Source organism: Chiloscyllium punctatum, chromosome 1 (assembly GCF_047496795.1).
Source record: "Chiloscyllium punctatum isolate Juve2018m chromosome 1, sChiPun1.3, whole genome shotgun sequence".
NCBI classification, from domain to species: Eukaryota; Metazoa; Chordata; class Chondrichthyes; order Orectolobiformes; family Hemiscylliidae; genus Chiloscyllium; species Chiloscyllium punctatum.
Genome location: NC_092739.1, coordinates 136,262,884 through 136,286,520, shown reverse-complemented (window position 1 = coordinate 136,286,520; position 23,637 = coordinate 136,262,884). Strand labels below are relative to the sequence as shown.

General features: G+C 40.8%; 1 protein-coding gene across 1 annotated transcript in view; it reads right to left on the bottom strand.

Annotated features, from left to right (window-relative positions):
- Nucleotides 1–2,310: 2,310 nt before the first annotated feature.
- Nucleotides 2,311–23,637, bottom strand: part of skor2 (SKI family transcriptional corepressor 2) — a 108,889-nt gene continuing 87,562 nt past the window's right edge. Inside the window, exon 11 of the mRNA XM_072574921.1 lies at nucleotides 2,311–2,413. The gene's annotated coding sequence lies outside the window, so the exon portion shown is untranslated. The remainder of the gene's footprint in view (nucleotides 2,414–23,637) is intronic.

The following is a 23,637-nucleotide window of genomic DNA, read 5'->3' as shown; positions in this document are numbered from 1 at the left end:
CAACATTTAGTGAGGTTGTAATAAATTATTCTTTCTTTGATCTGTTGTTTTAATGTCTGCATGCTTATTTGGACAAGATTAAGAGATGTGAAGTGAGGTAAAGCTTTTATTATTGGTACTATAAAGGATCTGTCCAATCAACACATCTGTAATGTTGTAATTGCTACAAATTCTGTCAAAGAAGATTTCTCAGTGGGTGTTTTTTTTTATGAGCTTTTCATGAATAGCCCATTTTGCTGTATGGGGTTCATTGGTTCTGTGGCCTTAGGTTGCATGAAGGTTGAGGGCTAGAAGGTCTTTATTACAACTAGGAAAGAGTCCAAGAGAAATGGGGCAAACCTTCATATCAAATCTCCTTGGCACCTGCCATCTCAGTGACTACATCTGAACTGCCTCTGGGGTCAGTGGCCCCCAGTTCACCTCCTTGAAGTGAAACTAATGCATACAGAGGTCACTTATATGGACACAGATCTGCCACAAGTAAAGTTGAAATTTCTTCCTTGTTAGCGAAAATCCAGTTCATAGAATCTATATAATTAAATAAAACACGCAGCAAACTACTTTATATAATTATGAATTTTAAAAAAACCTTTAAAAGTACAATAAAATTCCACAAATTCTGGACCATAGATGAGACAAGTAAAACAAGTTGCAATTACAGAATTGTCACCTTCTGTAATATTCAAAATTGGGCTCTGGATGGGGCTTGGAAAAGGGGCAAGGATTAAAATAATTGACAGCAATAATTGTAAGCACCAGCAATTAGCAAATAAACATTTCTTTTAGATAAATAATTTTTAAAAACAGACTAATAAAAAAAGCGCATTCATATTCTCAGATTGTACCTATTTATGCTGAAGGTTTGCTAAGAAGAAACTTGTTAACCTTGCCTTCATTATACTGATATGGAAGTTCATTGCAACAGTGAAACTGTTCCACTTTATAAATAAATGAGCAACTATTGAGGCTTAACAGACAACTTATACCTGATACTGCTTAGAGACAGGATTTCCAACTTGCAGAGTGCTTTTGTCTGGTGTTATTGTGTAGGGGATTGCATCATCAAAGGGAGTTGTTTTCTCTCCTATCAGAGATACTGCACAATGGGCTTTAGAGAAAAAACTTTAAATAATTTACCTACTTCCCACAATGTGTCACCTTGATTGGTTGAGACAAATCCTCTAAAAATGGCACTAACCATGACCACCATGTAATCTTCTATGCCTTGTAAAAGTGGGAAACATCAAAATACATGCACAAAATGGAAATTAGCTCCTAAAGTTCCTACATTAGAGCAATGACTACACTTCAAAAGTGCTGTAAAATACATTGTGGTGTCTATGGTTTTGAAAAGTATTGTAGGAATTTATTTTTGATGTATGTCTTGCACTTGGTGTTGCAGAGGAGAGTAGGATGTCTGGAAGAGGGAAACACTATGTGGAGAGTCTTACAGGGATCTGAATGGCATGGGATGTGGCGAGATGTGTGGCAAACATTCACTAGATTGATCCCTGTGATGAAAGGTTGTTCAGTGATGAGTAGCTGAGTAAATTGGTTACATATGTGGGGATAAGTGGCATACAAGACTCTGAAAGAGCTGGACAGGTAGATGCTGAGAGATTCTTTGCATTGGTCGAGAAATCTAAAAACACAGGGCCTCAGAAAAGGAAGCATTATTAGGACTGTGACAAAAAGAAATTACTTTGCTCAAAAGATTGTAAATCTAGGGAATTATGTGCCCCAAATGGCTGTGGATGCTCCATCATGGTAACAAAGACTGGGATAAACAAATTGTTGGTTTCTCAATGTATCAACTGCTACGAGGATTGGGCAGGAAGATGGAGTTGAAGTTGGATTGTGTTAAATGGCAGAGCAGACTTGCCAGTCCTTGACTTCCTTGAAATGCTATTTTCATGGCCTCAAAAGTGTGGCAGCCAACCTGTTCCACTGAATATTCGGTTATGTATGCCTAGTCTTATTTTTAAGACCCTCAGTTCTCCTCTTGACTAGCTCCTGCACCACTCTGTATTTCTCAGACATAAAATGAACACAGCATTAACAGTTTTAACACTGACTGCTCTTTGTATGGGAAAAAGGAATGGGTTGAAAAGAACAGCCTGAGTCAAGAAGAGCTGAGCTTATGCATGTATGTAACTAATATCACTGTGTTTGATGAATAGTAATATGGATGTCATTGATGACACATTCAGTTGGGTATATCGGTGAAGCACTTCTCTGCACATGTTTCTCTTGATACTTTTTGTCCTTTGGTTCACAAGTACAGGAGCTGTGTGATTGGTTGGACAGATACGGTGGTGAACTTGTATTTTGGCTATTTTTCTCATGGTTGTAGGTTACCGTCACGACTACTCCGGTACTGGCTTCTTCTAACGATCTGGCTTCCTTCAAGTACCTGAAATCAAATAGAATCTCATCAATGCTCAGAAAATAAAGAGGTACAGAAACAAAGGAGCAGTGAGGGAGGTTAACAATCAGCTGTAAGAGGAATAGTTATGATGGGATTTCACCACCAGGACCCTACTGCGAATCTTCTTACAAGGATGCCTACAAAGGAAGATGGTTGTGTTTGTTGAAAATCAATCATCTCAGCTCCAGGATACCTCTGTGGGGGTTCTTCAGGGTAGTGTCCTCAGCCCGATCAGCTTCAGTTGCTTCATCCATGACCTTCCCTCCATCATAAGGTCAGAAGTGGGTCTGTTTCCCAATGATTGCACAATGTTCAGCACCATTCTCAACTGCTCAGTTACTTTGTGCCAGGTATAATTCCAAAGAGCAGAGAATTTCCCCCCAATACCCATTAATTCCAGTTTTGCTGAGCTCCTGATCTAATATTTGATTTAATGCCACCTTGTCATCAAGGGTCAACCATATTTGTAGATCTGGAGTCACATATAGACCAGACCAGATAAGGATGGCAGATTTCCCTCCTTAAAGAACATTAGTGAACCGGATGGGACTTTTTGTAATGACAATTGAGAATGGTTACCAGATTTTATTGAAATCAGATTTCATGGTGCAAATTAAACCCAGGTCCCCAAAGCATTCGCCAGAGGCACTGGATTACTAGTTCAGTGATGATACCTCGACACCACCTTAATATAGATGCAGATTCTTCAGCTTTGTTTTTTGCACATATATGCTGGGCACCTCTATCATTGAAAATGGGAATATTTGTGGATACTGCAACTCCCATTAGTTTTTTATCCACCACATTGATGACCAAATACGGCAGGCCTGTAGAATCTGGTCAATGCTTGTGAGAATTACTTTGCACTCCCTACTGCATACTCCCTCTCTTGTTTAGGGTAGAAGTAGTTCTATCTAGTAGCATCTTCACTAGGTTGACACCATATTTTTAGGGGATGCCTGGTGCTGTTCCTTGTTTGCCTTTCTGCATTCTTCACTGAACCGTCCCAGTTTGTTGGTAGTGGTATGGTAGAGGATATGCCAGTGTATTAAGTTACAGATTGGAGTTGAACAAAATTCTGCTGTTGATGACATGTAGCTCCTCATGGATGCACAGCCTTGAGTTGCTGGAACTATTCAAAATCTGTCCTGTTTAGCACAAAGATAGTGCCACACAACATAATGGAGGGTGTTGTCAATGTGTAGAGGAGACTTTGTCTCCATAAGGATTGCACAGTTGTCACTTCTACCATTACCATCAAGCATGGACAACATCTGTGACAGTTGGATGGGTGACAACACCATCAAGAAAATTTTTCCCTTTTCTTGTTCTCCCAATCTTGGTCCATTAAGGTGGGTGATATCATTTCTGGTTCTTTTTCTCAGAGGTTGGTAAATGGAGTCCAAATCAATGTGTTTATTGACGGAGTTCTGGTTTGAATGCCAGGCCACTAAGAATTCCCATGTGTGTCTCTGTTTAGCTTGTCATAGGATGGATGCATTGTCCCAGTTGAAATGGTATCCTTCATCTGTGTGTAAAGATGCTAGTGATAGTTGGTCATGTCGTTTGTTGGCTAGTTGGTGTTCATGTATCCTGGTGGCTAGCTTTCTGCTTGTCTGGCATAGTGTTTGCAAGCACTATAACAAACATTACATTGGACTGACAGGCATAAAACTATCTATCATGACACACGAACACCAACTAGCCAACAAACGACATGACCCACTATCATTAGTATCCTCATACACAGACGAAGGATACCATTTCAACTGGGACAACGCATCCATCCTATGACAAGCTAAACAGAGACACACATGGGAATTCTTAGTGGTCTGGCATTCAAACCAGAAATCCGTCAATAAACACATTGATTTGGACTCTATTTACCAACCTCTGAGAAAAAGAACCGGAAATGATATCACCCACCTTAAGGGACGAAGACACATAAATAGAAAGCGGGACAGAACACTAGCGCTTCACAGGAGGCTCACTGATGATGTTACCTAGTATGGTGGCGAAACGTCTGAAAACAATATGCCAGTGTATTAGGTTACAGATTGGAGTTGAACAAAATTCTGCTGTTGATGATATGTAGCTCCTCATGGATGCACAGCCTTGAGTTGCTGGAACTATTCAAAATCTGTCCTGTTTAGCACAAAGATAGTGCCACACAACATAATGGAGGGTGTTGTCAATGTGAAGAGGAGACTTTGTCTCCATAAGGATTGCACAGTTGTCACTTCTACCATTACCATCAAGCATGGACAACATCTGTGACAGGTGGATGGGTGACAACACCATCAAGTAATTTTTTCCCTATTCTTGTTCTCCCAATCACCTGCCATAAACCCAATCTAGCATTTAGGTCTCAACCAGCTCAGTCAGCAGTGGAGCTACCAAACCACTATTGGTAATGGACATTGAAGTCACCTACCCAGAGTACATTCTGTGTCCTTACAACTTAAGTGCTTCCTCCAAATTATGTTCAACATGGAAGAGTACTGAGAGGGAGTGGTAGGTAGTAATTACCAGGAAGTTTACCTTGCCCATGTTTGACCTGATGCCACAACAATTCATGGTGTCCAGAATTAATGATGAATACTCTGAGGGTAACTCCTTTCCAACTGTATAAAATATGGTACCATCTTTGGTGGGTCTGTCCTGCTGGTGGAACAGGACAAACCAAGAGATAGTGATAATGGTGTCTGTGACATTGTGAGATAATGACAAGTTGTGGCTTGACTGGACTGTGGGACAGCTCTCTCAATTTTGGTACAAGCCCTCAGAGGACTCAGAGGTTAATAAAGAGGACTTTGCAGGGTCAATGGATCTGTATTTGCAGTTGCCATTTTTGGTGCCTCAGTCAATGCCAGATGGTCCAACCAGGTTTCATTTCTTAGTTTAGACTTTGTAGCAGTTTGATGCAAAAAAAGTATGTTGCTTGTCCAAATTCAGAGGGCAATTAAGAGCCAACTACTTTGCTGTGGGTCTGGAGTCACATATTGGGCAGATCACATAAGATTAATTGATTTCTTTCTCTACAGGGCATTAGTGAATCAGTTGAGTTTCTAGAATAGTCAACAGTGGTTACATGGCCATGATTAGACTAACATTTTTAATTTAATTCTAAATTTTAATTAGCTCAAATTTCACCATCTGCTATGACGGGATTTGAACCCATGTCCTCAGAGCAATAGCCTAATGCTGTGGATTACTAGTCCAATAAAAAAAAGCAAAAATACACCACTTCCTCTCAAATGTTCCCAAGTAGTCAGTGTGACTACCCAGAAGCATCTTAAACTTTATTTTCAAACTGTTAAACAATAGGAAAGGGAAAATGTTTTTGCTAACATTATAGGTATGACTGACCCTTGTGCACCCACAAAGGAAGCTCTGTGTACATCTGAACTATCTATTTATTTGTTCAGATAGTAACCTGGAACTGCAATATGTACATGATTATACCTGATTCAAAACCCAACAATTGCACAATTAACATCTATTCATGTAACTCAGATTGTCACCCAACTCTAACACAGCCATTGGGAATGCCTTTAAATAGTAATTATTCAAACTTACTTTCTAAGCATTTTCACCAGTGTGGCAATACCAGTTATCAGAAGGATCACCCCACTCACTAACAACATGGCAATCTCATAAACAGTGGAACCTGCATTCAAGAAGTGGAATAAAATAGTAACAAATTCAGTGAACAAACTACAAATGTTTAGAAAAGTGCAGAAATCACAAAATCATTCTTCCTAATATTTTGAACAAACTGGACCTGAAGAAGGCTTATTCACTATGAAATATTGCAATGAGTCACATCAACTTGAAGGTCCTCATTTTGTTTCGTGATTTATGCCCAGCTGAGCGGAGACAACTGCCTAGTGATATTATCACTGGACTGTTAATCCAGAGTTCCAGGTGGGTTAGGGTTACACACGTAAAACAAGTAAAAGATCTGGGAAATACTAATAATGGAATTAATCTGGATGAATCGATTGTCAGGGAAAACCCATCTGATTCACTAATATCCTTCAGGGAAGGAAACTGATATTCTTACCTGGTCTGGATGATATGTGACACAGAAATGTGGTTCAATCCCACAAATGGATTTTGTTAAAAAGGTTTCCAACTTACCTTGGTCTCTTGAGTTCACTTTGTTTTGGCTGCTGGGTCAGGGCAAGACTAAGTTCGCCATTGATGTAATTGTTTGTTTTTAAAGATGAGAAAGATTCTAGATACCGAGTATCAGACAGTTTCAGGTTACTCACAGCACAGGTAATGTCCAAAATATAGGCCCTATTACAATGTCCAACAATCAGACTGAAAGTTCTATTCTTAGCATTTTAGTCTATATATATATATATATGGTGTGGATGCCACTGTCAATTTTGTTGCAATTCCTAATTTCCTTTGAATGCAGTGACTTGCTAGGCCTTTTCAGAGGGCAGTTAAGAAAAAGCTGCTTTGCTGTGGGATCACATATAGGCCAGACCAGCTAAGGACGAACGGCAAATTTCCTTTCCTAAATGGCATCAGTGAAACAGATGGGTTTTTACAACAATCCACAATAATTGTAGACCAAGTTCAGTAAGTTTTTATAACTTCAAATTTTGTTGAGTTCAAATTACATTATTTTCCATAGTGACATTCAAATATATGTCCCTAGAACGTTATGCTATTCCAGTGACATTACCACTCTGCTATCATCTCCCCTATTTTGTTTTTGATTATTGATTCTTTTATTCAATCATTCATTCACTTACTGAATGCACCAGCAGTTATTGCCATTCCAAAATGCGCTACAGCAGGTGGTGGTGAGCTGTCTTATTGAATTGCTGCAGACCATTTGGTGTAGGGGCATCCAGCCCCACAGTTGCTGTTAGGCAGTGAGTTCTAGGGATTTTGACCCAGTGCAACTGGAGGAATGATGACATGTCTCCAAATCTGAATGGTATAACGTAACTTGCGTGATTTATGTATTTTTAAAATATCATTTATTTTAGAGTTTAGATTTTAAACAAGTACGACATGGATTTTAGGTTGTGGATATGAGAGGGTTTAATGATTAACTTGTCAGTATTTCTGGAGCGTAGCTCATTTAAAAAAAAAACAATTTTATGAAAGAGCGAATTCCCAGAGAGTAAATGGGAATTTGTTTGCATTTTTACAAGCAGACAGAATAAACATTGACAAATATTAGCCAGCTATCAGTTAAAATGATCAGAGATTGATTTCTTTACTTGGGGAAATACTGACAGCTTAAACCTTTTGGTGCCAGTTTGCAGATTTCCCTGTTGAAGCTTGACATTTGAAATTGTTGTCATTGAGCAAGGAATTGGTTCAGAGAAGATAGAAATAGGTTGACTTAAATATAAGGGTTTCGTTTTGAATTATTTGATTCAAATCCTGAAGGGGTTATTCAAAGCTTAGAACATCTAATTTCAATTCTGTGATTACTCAAGGATGAGGCTATCCGACTCTCAAGATCAGGAACAAAGTCTAATATATAAATATTACAGAGAAGGGAATTCTCTCTGGTGTGTGATTACTGTAAAGGGATGCTGTTGGAATAGATTTATGGCATAGTATTTTAATATGTGTTTTGAAATCTGTCAAATTGTGTAATATGTTCATTTTAGTTTATTCTGTTTTAACTTTTCTTTTGCCTAATACGTTTCTGCCTTATTGTTAAAGCCACATCTGTAGCATTGTGTGTTTGCGCTTTAGTTAAAGACTAGCTTGTTCAAAAAGAAATCTAACAAGCCAAATGTCAGTTTAGGACCTGACTTATTTACTAATAACATCAGCTGAGATCATAATAATAGTGAGTAACTTGGAGATGAACTTGTAAGTGATGGTGGCCTTCCCAAACATCTGTTTCATTGCCCTCTACATGGTTGGGTATGGTCTGCACTCTTATTAAAAACAATCAAAGGAACTCTTGGATGGTTAACACTTGCTTTCTCTATGGCAATACCTCAGTCAATCAGAGCCATCCTTTTTCTCTTGTGGCATAAGTTGCTGTGATTGTTGAAATTTGAAATTAGCGCATTTAACCTAATGAGTGCAAGATCAGAAATTTCATGTTATTTTTTGGGCACTGTTTAAGTTTATACTATAAAGGGACTGTTTTAATGAATATGAAAGCCAGGTGCCACAAATTCTGTACATGGTCAGGTCACTTCATAGCAAGTGTGTGAAAGATAGGCTTTCAATCATTTTAAATATTAATGCAGGAACATGCAATTATAAAACCATACAAAAACAAAGGTAATTTCTTTCAGGGGCATGGCATGAACTTGCAGTATCTTACCAATTTATATCTACACTGTTTCGTTTGAGCACAGATCATCTCTTAAATTGAAATGTCACATTTTAATGACCAGTTCACCATTATTCATGTTGATTTATGTTATTATCTACCATCCTGAACTAAGTCCAACCCTGTTTATATAATTTAGATAAAGGATTTAAGACTTGATTCAGGATATTCCCTTGCTGTAATACCATTGGAATCCTGTTTGAATCACATTTTGTTCCTGACCTTGACAGATATTCAGCGATAGAAGACTTTGTATATTTTAGATGGGTTACCTGACTGTTTTTGTTGTTCTTGCCTTGCAGCTGAAGTAGATAAGCAAGCTGTGGGAATCAGCTATATATGTGATATGGCCCTTAATGTTATTTTTCAATCAGACAGTCCCAACCTACAGCATTATTGTTTGCCTACAACTGGTTGCGAAGACTTCTGGAGATATGGTTAGTAAGTTTGCAGATGACACCAAAATTGGAGGTGTAGTGGACAGCAAAGAAGTTTACCTCAGAGTACAATGTGATCTTGATCAGATGGACCAAAGGGCTGAGGAGTGGCAGATGGAGTTTAATTTAGATAAATCAGGGCAGGACTTTTGCATTCAATTGAAAGATCATGGGGAGTTTTACTGAATAAAAAGACCTTGGATACAGGTTCATAGCTCCTTGAAAGAGGAGTGTCAGGTAGATAGGATAGTTAAGAAGGTGTTTAGTATGCTTTCTTTTATTGGTCAGAGCATTGAGTATAGAAGTTGGGAGATCATGTTGCAGCTGTACAGGACATATGTTAGGCCACTTTTGGAATATTGTGTGCAATTCTGGTCTCCCTCCTATAGGAAGGATCTGGTGAAATTTGAAAGGGTTCAGAAAAGATTTATGAGGATGTTGCCAGGGTTGGAGGATTTGAGCTATAGGGAGAGGCTGAATAGGCTGAGGCTGTTTTCTCTGGAGATTCGGAGGCTGTGAGGTGACCTTGCATGATTTATAAAATCCTGAGGCATGGATAGGGTAAATAGACAAGATCTTTTCCCTGGGCTGAAGGAGTTCAGAACTAGAGGGCATAGGTTTAGGGTGAGATGGGAAAGATATAAAAGGAACCTAAGGAGCAATGTTTTCACACAGAGGGTGGTGCATGTATGGAATGAGCTGCCAGAACAAGTGGTGGAGGCTAGTACAATTACAACATGTAAAAGGCATCCGAATGGGTATATGAATAGGAAGGGTTTAGAGGGATATGGGCCAGGTGCTGGCAAATAGGACTAGATTTATTTTGGATATCTGGTTGACATGGACAAGTTGGACCGAAGGATCTGTTTCTGTGCTGTATATCTCTATGACTGTATGATTCTATGGCTTTAGTGACTCCTTAAATGACCAAAGACGGCCCACTGCTTGCAACTCTGATGATAGGCATGTGAAATGTTCCGAAAGGGCCAGCATTTCTAGGATGCAAATTATGAAAAATACTTTTATGATGTAATCCTGTCACTTGCAAGTCCTCGAAATGCACATGCCATTTTTTTGGGTGGATGCATCCAGGTTTCCTGTCAGCTCTGGTGGAAAATCCCAGAAATGAAGCCTGTAGGCTGAGAGGCTCCTGAAGTAATTCTCACCTATGTGTAAGGACTGCCTGTATTTGGTCTGACCATATTCATTTTATTCGTGGGCAATTACCCATTCCTGTGGCAGCTAAGAGTGACCACATTGTTATCAGCCTTGAGTCACATGTAGGTCAGAGCAGGTAAGGACTGCTTCCGTATTTGAGGAGTCAAGACTCTCATCTTTGTGATATCCAGTGTCTCTAGACATTTCTTGGTCACATTAGATGAGTGAAATTGGCTGAAGACTGGCATCCATGATGATGGGGACCTCTGGAAGAGGTTGAGATGGATCATTCACTTGGCACTTGTGGAAAATGGATGCAAATGTTCTAGCCTTATCTTTTGCAATGATTTACTGGGCTTTCCCATTATTGTGGATGGAGATATTTGTGGAGTCTCCTCCCCCAATGTGTTGTTTAATTGTCCATTAACATTCAAGACTGATGTGACAGGACTACAGAGCTTAGATTTGATCTGTTGGTTATAGAATCACTTATCTTTGTCTATCAGAGTGCTGCTCCTTCATCAGGTAGCTAGTGGGGTAGGATCAGATTGTGTCCTATGATCCTGCCCCACTAGCTACCTGACGAAGGAGCAGCACTCTGAAAGCTTGTACTTCTAAATAAACCTGATGGACTATAACCTGGTGTTGTGTGATTTTTAATGTTGTTAGATGAGGCATAGAATGTAAGAGCAGGGAGGTTATGTTGGAACTAATCAAGAGGTTAGTCATGGCTCACAACAGATCTAGCCTCTCAGCCTGCCTTAATCCCTTGCAATTTGCCCACCAAGCAGCAGGCCCACAGCAGACACCATTTCCATAGCCCTACACTCATCCGTGAAACATCTGAATAATAAAGATCCTATGTCAGGCTTCTACTTATTGACTACAGCTCTGCCTTCAATCCTACAATCCTAACCAAACTAATCTTGAAACTCCAAGACCTAGTTCTCTGCTCTGCCCTCTGCAACTGGATCCTTAACTTCCTGACACACAGTGAAGATAGCCAACAGTGCCTCTTCCACGACAACACTGGTGCCCCACAAGGATGCTTGCTCAGTCCCCTACTGTACTCCCTGTAAACTCATAACTGTGTCTGCCAAATTTTGTCTGAGATCCATCTATAGGTTCACTGATGACACCACCGTTTTAGGCCAGTTATCAAACAATGGTGAGACAGAATATAGGAAAGAGACAGAGTGTTTGGTGACATGGTGCAAAGATAATAATCTCTCCATCAATGTCAGCAAAACTAAAGAATTGATCATTGATTTCAGGAAACTAGGAGGAGGGCACACCTCTATCTACATCAATGGAGCTGAAGTGGAGACAGTTGAGAGCGTCAAGACCCTAGGAGCGATGATAACCAACAATCTGTCCAGGTCCACCCGCATCGATGCAACAGGCAAGAAGGCACAACAGCACCTCTTCTTCCTGAGGAGGCTAAGGAAATTCAGAATTTCCATAAGAATCCTCACCAACTTTTACAGATGTACCATAGAAAGCACTTTATCTGGATGCATCATGGTGTGGTCTGACAGCTGCTCTGCCAAACACCGTAAGAAACTACAGAGTTGTAAACACAGGTCAGACCATTACACATGCCAACCTTCCATCCATTGACTCCATCTATACTTCTCATTGCCGCAGAAAGGGAGCCAACATCATCAAAGACCCCTCCCACCCTGGTTATAATCTCTTCCAACCTCTTCCATCAAGCAGAAGATACAAAAGATTAAACACATGTACCGACACAGGTTCAAGAATAGCTTCTTCTCCACTGTTATTAGACTTCTGAATGGACCTCTCTTATTTCAAATATAATGTTGATCATGCTTTTTGTGCACCTTCTTTGCAGCTATAACTTTGTATTCCATGCTCTGCTCTCTCACCCCCATGATCTTTGTATGTTATGATCTGCTTGTACTGCACACAAAACAGAACCTTTCACTGCACTTAGGTACATGTGACAAAAATAAATCAAATCAAATAATAAGTCAAATCAAACTGTATAAAATGCTGGTGAGATCACAACTGCAATACTGTATGCAGTATAGGAAGGATGTGATTACATTAGAAATGATGCAGAGGAGATTCACCAGGATGCTGCCTGGGCTGGAGAGTCTATGAGCCATGAGGGGATATTGGATATGCCAGTGTTGTTTTCCTTGAAGCAGCAACGACTGAGAGAGGATCTGATTGAAGCATATATGGTTATGAGGGTCATAGATAGCATGGTTAGGAAAGCACTTTTTCCATTAGTAGAGCCATCAATATCCAGAAATCATAGATTTTCATTCAAATTTAATGCTATATATGACAAACACGATGCATATAAAACTATTTTGTTATACACAACCCCGCTCCATTGTCACATGGCATTGTACTGCCACAGCAAAACAGTCTTCTAAAGATCTATCCAATAGGATCTCAAATTTCACATACAGGCCACATAGCATAGTCATGATATTGAGTTTTCAGATTCCAAACTTACCCATCTTAGTGTCCAGCAAAATAACATCTGCTGTTGATACATAAACGTCTGTTGCACTGAGACAAAAATAAAGTGGTTTCATTAGGTGCAGTGATTTTGCAGATTGGGAAATCCACAATGCCATACCAAGGGGCTGTCCTACAGATGGAAGCTTGACAATAGTGCCTGCTTAGAACAGGTTGAATCTGGCAAGTTAAATTATATTACTAGTTTTCTTGCTCTTTGGTCAAGCAAAGCTGCTCTATATGAAAACTGGTTAAATATTAATATGAACAAAGAACCTAGCAGATCATCTACTCTGCACTAAAATTAAATGAAGATAAATATTTATCACAATTGCAAAGAATATTTACATTTGCTTTCCACCAGGTAAAATTATGCTTCAATCAAAACAGTCTGGCAATATAGAGTCATGGAGTCATAAAGTCATAGAGCCGTACAGCATGGAAATAGATCCTTTGTCCAATTTGTCCATGCCGACCAGATATCCTAAATAAATATAGTACATATTGCCAGCATTTGGGCCATATCCCTCTCTATGACCCTTCCTTTTCATATACCCATCCAGGTGCCTTTTAAATGTAATTGTACCAGCCTGCACCACTTCTTCTGGCAGCTCATTCCATACATGCACCACCCTCTGCATGAAAAAGGTACCGCTTAGGTCCCTTCTAAATCTCAGAATTTATCTTGTCAAATGTTTAATTAAAATACACAACATCAAAGCAATTCTTCAAAGCCATTTCATACCTTGTGGCCATTATATGAGGCTCTGGATGTGACCGTGTACCTTGAGTAAAGAAATCTAAAGAAGAAGTCAGCAAGGGTATTCCCGATAAATTTGCTCTCTTACGGAGCACGTTAATTGCTGGGAGGTGCTCTCTTAACCTAACTTTCAGAAAGCCATAAAGAAAGCCATTTGTTTTTATTTAATCAGTTTATTGTCTTAAAGCATAAAGATCACGCAGTAAGACTAATACACACTGCTGTCAAATCCAGGTTTGCCCATACAAATGGAAGCGTTTGGGAGCAGGGGTGATTTGTTGTCTTGTTATCAGTTGTCCAAGTTCCATTCATGTGTTCATTTGATAACACTCCTGGGTTGTTCCTTGGGGGATTTAACAATTTTGATAGTGCTTTATAAATGAATGTCTTATGGTTTATGTATACACTCACTTCTATTAATTGAAGGGAAAAAGTTTTCAAGGAAGAAGTTTTGACTTTTTGCTTAATTGCCTTTGTGAGTGAGAGACAAAATGCTTATTGTACCTTTATGTATTTGTACCATTGTTCTGAAACATCGAATGGGTTACACAGAAAGTGTGAATTCAATTTTGAGGTCTTCCCTGCTGCTGGTGAGACGTGAAAATACTAATGCTGGCTGTCGTGCTGGTCTAACAATGCCTTTCCAGCTCCAGAGCATGGTCCTATGATGCTACCCAATCAATTAACCTAAGAAATGGAACTTGTTAAAGAGTTCATTGAATGCTTGTGGAGGGACATGTTCAGATTTGGACTTAGGGCAGAGCAGCTAAGGGTGGGTAACAAATACTGGCTCAGCCAGTGATGCCTGTATCCCATCAACAAAAACTAAAAAAACCCAATGCCATTACCCAAAATCGTAGCTTGTTGCTCTGATTTTTAGCCCCAGAGACATTCCCATTATCCTTTAGGATATCTCGTTTCCTGCACTGGGCATCACTCTTGTGAACAAATGTTTCTTGATAGCTTCAATTTCATGGTGAACAGGGGTCATTCAAAGTTCCACTTTTCACACAATAGAAAGAGCCCATAATGTCAGGAAATAAGTTATATGCCCCCACCCCACTTCAAAAAAAAATCAGTCACTCATCCTCAATAAAGAGGATGCTCTGGAATCTCTAGCAGGCAGGTTGAAATGTGCAGTATTGTACTGGACAAAACCTGCCTTGTTCTGCCATATTCTGATTTTTAACTCTGGGTGGTGGGATTTCCTGAAGCTTATGAAAACATGGCAGCCAAGCTGAGGTGAGGACTATTGGATCCAAAAGGTATGTGTCTTTCCACCTAGCTGCTTGTGTCAGCAACCCCTTACCATCCCCAGCACCACTGGACACATTCACCCCACCCTCTACTCTTGTGCTCTATATCCAAACTGTCTCCACTTGTCTTACTCCACTCCCCATCTCCCAGAACATGTTTCAGGGAGGACCAAGCTGGTGGAGGACTGGAGAATAGTTTATGGTCACAGGGGGCTACTTTCTGACCAAGAAAGGAACAAAAATGGTAAAGGGGCAGCAGGAGAGTTTGGCATGATGCTTAACTTATATGTATTTTGTTGGGTCATAGAAGGTAAGGAGACCCTGGCTGTTAGAGAAGATTTAAAAAGGAGAAGGCCAAAGAGGCTGGTGAGAACCTGACAAACATTCAGTCAGATGTGATTAGCAGATGGAGTCAGCAAGTAAAGGAAAGGTTTTGGGAGATTGGCTGACATAAGACAGCTATGTCAGCCTCATGGTCCTTGATGCCTGAAAGAGGATGAATTGGATCGAAGGGTCTGTTTCCATGCTGTACATCTCTGACTCTCCAAGCCTCTCCCCTTTTTTAAAACACTTGTTGCAAACTACATTTATGACCAGGCTTTTAGATATCAGTCCAAATATCTCCACTTGCTCATGGCATGTGAACATCATTGACAAGACCAACATTTATTGGCCCCTAAGAAGGTGATCTTAACAGCCACCTTGAATTGCTGTCTTTATTTCTGGTGTCAGTGCAACTGTGCTGCCCAAATAGATGGAGTCCCAGTATTTAGAAATAGTTGCAACATTTAAGAGGCATTTGGATGGGTATATGAATAGGAAGGGTTTGGAGGGATATGGGCCGGGTGCTGGCAGGTGGGACTAGATTGGGTTGTGATATCTGGTCGGCATGGACAGGTTGGACCGAAGGGTCTGTTTCCATGCTGTACATCTCTATGACTCTATGACTCTTAATGTTTATACCAGTGGAAAGATGGAACAAGATGTTTGGGGTATGGTGAGTTTGTGGGTGTTTCTAGTCTTAGGGGCCAGGGGGAGTGGGTGGGGTGGGGTTGCTATGCTGCAAATACAGCTTTTAGTGTTCCACTAACTGTGTGCTTATAGAATGATCTGTTTCATTGAATCTTCTGTTCATCTCAGGGCAGTTTAAACGGCTTTCCACATTATTTATGTTCTTTGCTATCTTTACTGTTTGTGAGGCAACTACATGAGTGTTTTTTTATTTGGTAATAAATATGAAGCTGGAAAATAAGTATTTATGTACTGACCAGGTAATTTGAGAAGGGCCAATCACAAAGATAAAATCCCCGTACAATGAAGCTTCGGTAAGGACAACCTAGAAGTGAATCAACTACTGAGAGCTCATTGTGTTGTCACTTGTTGCTCTGGCTTAATAATTACATTTGGGAATACCCAAAATTTCTTTTGCTAGTTTGACATAGTTTAAGCTGATAATTGTGTTGCTGAGGTTATTTGTCGAAGTATTAGTGAAAACACTGAGGTCAGCTACTACTTATGAATACATGTATTTGGAGGAGAAGCAGACAGTCCAAGCAGCCGAGTCACAGTTTGAATGGATGAGTCATTGGAAACATCTCATCGGAGGAAGAAAATAGTTGTCAATGGAGCTAGTGGCAAATATCCTAGACAAGACAGGATTGACATTAAAGCATTGCAGGCTATAATCTGTTTGAAAATAATAGAGAAAGAAAAAGAATAGTAGAATAGATGTACAAATCATAAATACATAATGGCTGCAGCAATGAAGCAGCTGATAATGAACAAAGGATTAGAAATGAATCAACTTTGCAATAAGGAAACAGTTGCAATATTGGGGATAAACTGCAGCCAATGGGAAATGAGTCAGAACAGATAAGAGAAGTAAGTCTGGGAGAATGAATAAGGAACAATGATCTCAACATCATAAATTTTAAGATAGTAGTCAGAAACTATATACAAAGAACAAAGTATTCAGTTGGAAAGAAAGCCAGTGATAAGAAAATAGGAATGGAATTAAGGAAGGTTAAATGGAGAAACTACAAAGGACAACTGTGGGTAATAATTAAAGCAGAAATTGATGGGCTCATAGAAAAATGTCTTTTGCACAAAACTCCATCATGCTCCTTACTTGAGGAATCATTGAATAGAATCATAGAATCACTACAGCACAGAAGAAGATTATTCAACCTCTCATATTTGTGCTGGTTCACTGGAAGAACAACTCATAATTTTATTCCTACAATTTTTCCTTGCAAATTTTGCTTCAGATAATTAACCCATTCTCATTTGAAAAACATGATTGAATCTTCCTCCATCAGACTGTCTTCAGAACAGTCCAGATCCTAAACATGAGCTGCACAAAAAAAATCTTCATTCATTATCGCATTTTTTGCCAACACAACAAATTGGTATTTGGTTCTTGATGCTTACACCATCAGGAACAGACTTCCTTTCCTTACTACTTTGTTCAGACCCCTCATGAGTTTAAAACCTCTGTTAAATCTCCTTTTGTCGTCTCTAATCTATGCATGTACCTGAAGTTCCTGAACCCTGGACTCATTCTTTTCAAGCTTGTGAATTGTAATGTCAAGGCAACTCACTCTCACCTTACCAAAAGAGTTAAATAACACATGTCTCGCAAACATGATTGAGTTTTTTGAAGAAGTAACAAAGAGCATTAATGAGGTAGATGTGATCTATATGGACTTCAGTAAGGCATTCGACAAGGTTCCCCATGGGAGACTGATTAGCAAGGTTAGATCTCATGGAATACAGGGAGAACTAGCCATTTGGATAGAGAACTGGCTCAAAGGTAGAAGACAGAGGTTGGTGGTGGAGGGTTGTTTTTAGACTGGAGGCCTGTGACCAGTGCAGTGCCACAAGGATCGGGGAAGAGTCCTCTACTTTTTGTCACTTACATGAATGATTTGGATGCGAGCATAAGAGGTAGATTTAGTAAGTTTGCAGATGACACCAAAACTGGAGGTGTAGTGGACAGCGAACAGGGATTCCTCAGATTACAACAGAGATTACAACCAGATGGGCCAATGGGCTGACAAGTGGCAGATGGAGTTTAATTCAGATAAATGCGAAGTGCTGCATTTTGGGAAAGCCAATCCTAGCAGGACTTATACACATAATGGTAAGGTCCTCGGGAGTGTTGCTGAACAAAGAAACCTTGGAGTGCAGGTTCATAGCTCATTGAAAATTGAGTTGCAGGTAGATAGGATAATGAAGAAGATGTTTGGTATGCTTTCTTTTATTGGGCAGTGTATTGATTACAGGAGTTGGGAGGTCATGTTGTGGCTGTATAGACATTGGTTAGGCCACTGTTGGAATATTGCGAGCAATTCTTGTCTCCTTCCTATCGGAAAGATGTTGTGAAACTTGAAAGGGTTCAGAAAAGATTTATGAGGATGTTGCCAGGGTTGGAGGATTTGAGCTATAGGGAGAGGCTGAACAGGCTGGGGCTGTTTTCCCTGGAGTGTCGGAGGCTGAGGTTTACAAAGTTATGTGGGGCATAGATAGGGTAAATAGGCAAAGTCTTTTCCCTGGGGTCGGGGAGTCCAGAACTAGAGGGCATAGGTTTAGGGTGAGAGGGGAAAGATATAAAAGAGACCTAATGGGCAATGTTTTCACACAGAGGGTGGTACGTGTATGGAATGAGTTGCCAGAGGAAGCGGTGGAGGCTGGTACAATTGCAACATTTAAGGGGCATTTGGATGGGTATATGAATAGGAAGGGTTTGGAGGGATATGGGCCGGGTGCTGGCAGGTGGGACTAGATTGGGTTGTGATATCTGGTCGGCATGGACGGGTTGGACTGAAGGATCTGTTTCCATGCTGTACACCTCTATGACTTTGTGTCTCTATAACATAGGGGAGATGAGAGTGACTGCACTTGAGATCAAGGCTGTATTTGACCGAGTGTGGCATTAAGGATCTCCAGCAAAACTGCAGTCAATAGGAATCGGGGGTAAACCCTAAACCAGGTTAGCATCAAGAAAATGGTTGCAGTTGTTGGATGTCAATCAGCTCAGCTCCAGGAATCTCTAAGCAAGTTCTTTATGGTGGTGTCCATCTTCAGCTGCTTCACCAATGACCTTCCCTGCATCTTAAGGTCAGAAGTGGGGGTGTTTGCAGATGCTTGCAAAATCTTCAGTACCATTCACAATTCCTTCGATACATGCTCATTGGCAACAGGACCTGGACAACATTCAGGCTTTGGGTGATAAGTGGCAAGTAACATTCATGCCACGCAAGTGCAAGGCAAGGACTATCTCCATTATTATCAGTCATCCCCTCTGTCAATAGAGACCATGGGTTTCCATTGACCAGAGACTGACTTGGACTTGCCATATATGAATACACTGGTTACAAGAGTGGGTCCAAGACGAGAAATACTAGAAAAACCCACCTCCTGGCTTTAAAGGCCGGGCCACTATTGACAATATACAATTCAGGGGTGTAGTGGAGTGATTTTCATTTGCCTAGACGAGTGCTTCTCCAACAATGCTCAAGAAGTTCAACACCAACACCAACCAAGACAAAGCAGGTCACTTGATCAACTTGTGTACTGTCTACATAATGCACTGCAGCAATTCACCAAGCACCTTCCAAACCGGGGACTTCCACCATTTAGATACAACAAAGGCAGCAGATATGAAGGAACGCTACCACCTATTAGTTCCCTTCCATGCCACCAGTCATCCAGGCCTGGAATTACACTGTTGTTTCTTCACTGTTGCTGGAAAAGCCCTTCTTAACAGCAGTTTATACCAACATCTCACAACCTACCACCACCATGCTTTACAATGGAATGATGTGATTTGGGGAGACACTCACTATTATCTTCTTCAGGGTAAATAGGGATGGTCAATAAATGCAGGCTTAGTCAGTAACACTCAGATCCAATGAGTAAATATAAATTACAAAATAAATGAAAGAACTGTGGATGCTGAATATGTGAAACAAACAAACTCAGAAATCAGGCCTAACAGGGCAGCTTATCAGCGGAGCCTTCAATGAGAAGTATAACCCAATTCTCGAGGGCTTCTAACACAAAGAGACTGAGGTAGTGGTGTCTTTCTTCTCTCCACCCCCACCCCCCTTGAGGGAGGCACTGTTTGGGAGTATAAGAGTGACAGGAAAGGTTTGAGAAAGTATCTCCAAAGAGGGGTATACAAGGATCAAAAGTGAGATCCCAAACATGGATTTCTGTAGCACCTTCAGGTCACACTTGGTAGCCACTTTTTGAGAGGGTCTTTCAAGATGCCAGTTATGACTTACATGTTTTCCTTGGAGGTTTTAGCATATGGCAACTCATTCTCTACTTTCTTAATTCACCTTCATGCCTCAACTCCATAGTTTTATGCCCTAGTATAGTAGAGTTTTCTGTGTACATTAGACATACAATTTGCTTTAATAGCTTTTCCTATGGGGCTTCAGGATCCCCGCTGGCATCCAGAAGATTAATACTTTTTCCTGGAGACTCCGAGATCTTCCTGGAGGGTTGGTAACCCTAGTTGTCTTCTGAGGAAAGGTTGAGTAGGTTGGGCCAATGCTCATTGGAGTGGAGAAAAATAAGCGGTGATCTTATTGAAATGTATAAGATCTTGAAGAGGCTCATGGGGGAATCTAGAACTAGGTGTCACAGTTTCAGTTCCAATCATAGAATCCCCTCAGTGTGAAAACAGGCCATTTGGCTCATTGAGTCCAGACTGACCTTCTGAAGAGCATCCCACCCCCCTTACCCTATCCCTATAATCCTTCAATTCCCACGGCTTACCCATCTAGCCTGCACATCCCTGGACACTATAGACAATTTTGCACTGTTTCATAGACACTCAGAAATCTGGCACTGGGGATTTTGTTGAAAGCCCCAAATCCCATTCCAGCTTCACACCCTGCCACTGGCCATTTAAGTAGAACAAAATTCCAGTGGCCTTTTCTCAACACTGGGCTCCTGCAACTTCTCAAACTGGCAGGTGAGCCCTCTGTCACCAACACTGAATTCTGTTGTTAGATTGAAATTAATTTCTGCCTGTAAAAAGATCATTCTGCTATAACGTGCGTTTCATTAACACAAATTCGCTGTAACACAATTGACCAATTGGGGACACTGTTTCAAAAGTGTGAACTTTTAAAACGTGTTTTAAAACACTTTAAGTGCTGTTTCTAAAGCACTATTTTTCTATGACACGGGGTTGCACAAGAACACAGCCATCATGTTAGAAGTACTACCTAATGGAGAAAGGCCAATTTTGACGGTATTAGGCAACAACTTTCGAAAGCTGATTGGGAGCAGATGTTCGCAGGGATGGCTGGAAAATGGGAAGCCTTCAGAAATGCGATAACGAGAATCGAGAGAAAGTATATTCCTGTTAGGGTGAAAGGGAAGGCTGGTAGGTATAGGGAATGCTGGATGACTAAAGAAATTGAGAGTTTGGTTAAGAAAAAGAAGCAAGCATATGTAAGGTATAGACAGGATAGATTGAGTGAATCCTAAGAAGAGTATAAAGGAAGTAGGATTATACTTAAGAGGGAAATCAGGAGGGAAAAAAGGGGACATGAGATAGATTTGGCAAATAGAATTAAGGAGAATCCAAAGAGTTTTGACAAATATATTAAGGACAAAAGGTAACTAGGGAGAGAATAGGGCCCCTCAAAGATCAGCAAGGCGGCCTTTGTCTGGAGCCGTAGAAAATGGGGGAGATACTAAATGAATATTTTGCATCAGTATTTATGTGGAAAAGGATATGGAAGATATAGACTGTAGGGAAATAGATGGTGACATCTTGCAAAATGTCCATATTACAGAGGAGGAAGTGCTGGAGGTCTTGAAACAGGTAAAGGTGAATAAATCCCCAGGACCTGACCGGGTGTCCCCGAGAACTCTATGGGAAGCCAGAGAAGTGATTGCTGGGCCTCTTGCTGAGATATTTGTATCATTGATAGTCACAGGTGAGGTGCAGGAAGACTGGAGGTTGGCTGTGCCACTGTTTAAGAAGGGTGGTAAGGACAAGCCAGGAAACTATAGACCAATGAGCCTGATGTCGGTGGTGGGCATGTTGTTGGAGGGAATCCTGAGGGACAGGGTGTACATATATTTGGAAAGGCAAGGGCTGTTTAGGGATAGTCAACATGGCTTTGTGCGTGGGAAATCATGTCTCACAAACTTGATTGAGTTTTTTGAGGAAGTAACAAAGAGGATTGATGAGGGCAGAGTGGTAGATGTGATCTATATGGACTTGAGTAAGGCGTTCGACAAGGTTCCCCATGGGAGACTGATTAGCAAGGTTAGATCTCACGGAATACAGGGAGAACTAGCCACTTGGATTCAGAACTGGCTCAAAGATAGAAGACAGAGGGTGGTGTTGGAGGGTTGTTTTTCAGACTGGAGGCCTGTGACCAGTGGAGTGCCACAAGGATCTGTGCTGGATTCTCTATTTTTTGTCCTTTACATAAATGATTTGGATGCAAGTAGTAAGAGTTAGTAAGTTTGCAGATGACACTAAAATTGGAGGTGTGGTGGACAGCGAAGAGGATTACCTCAGATTACAACAGGATCTGGACCAGATGGGCCAATGGGCTGAGAAGTGCTAGATGGAGTTTAATTCAGATAAATGCAAAGTGCTACATTTTGGGAAAACAAATCTTAGCAGGAGTAATACACTTAATGGTAAGGTCCTCGGGTGTGTTGCTAAACAAAGAGGCCTTGGAGTGCAGGTTTATAGCTTCTTGAAAGAGGAGTCGCAGGTAGATAGGATAGTGAAGAAGGCGTTTGGTATGCTTTCCTTTATTGGTCAGAGTACTGAGTACAGGAGTTGGGAGGTCATGTTGTGACTGTACAGGTCACTGTTTGAATATTGCGTGCAATTCTGGTCTCCTTCCTATTGGAAAGATGTTGTGAAACTTGAAAGGGTTCAGAAAAGATTTACAAGGATGTTGCCAGGGTTGGAGGATTTGAGCTATAGGGAGAGATTGAATAGGCTGGGGCTGTTTTAGGCGTCGGAAGCTGAGGGGTGACCTTATAGAGGTTTACAAAATTATGACGGGCATGAATAGGGTAAATAGGCAAAGTCTTTTCCCTAAGGTCGGGGAGTCCAGAACTAGAGGGCATAGGTTTAGGGTGAAGGGGAAAGATATAAAAGAAACCCCAAAAGCAGCTTTTCATGCAGAAGGCGGTGCATGTGTGGAATGAGCTGCCAGAGGAAGTGGTGGAGGCTGGTACAATTGCAATATTTAAGAGGCATTTGGATGGGTATATGAATAGGAAGGGTTTGGAGGGATATGGGCCGGGTGCTGGCAGGTGGGACTAGATTGGGTTGTGATATCTGGTTGGCATGGACGGGTTGGACCGAAGAGTCTATTTCCAAGCTGTACATCTCTATGACTCTATGACTATTTGGGAGAAAGTCATCTCCCTCCAGCTCGATCTCAGTGCACATCCCATCTGCTCTATAGAGGGCCTGCTATAAGGCAAAAGTCACTAAAGGTGCTGTTACTGGTGTTGCTCCTATTTCTGATGCTGGTGTTGTGGCTTATGGCTTCTCCTCTTGCCCTTGAGTAAGGATGAAAGTTGCTCTCATGCTGTGGTGAAGGCTGGCAACATGGGACTGCACAGCCAATAGTGAGTGAAATAGTAGACGCATGAAATGGTTTTGATGAGGCTGGCAGCCACCTGTCAACCACTTTTCGATCAAAGTGCAGCTTTGAACATCAGTCTGTCAAAGGTGATAGCTGGTGCTCTTCAGTGTAATTGATCAAAGC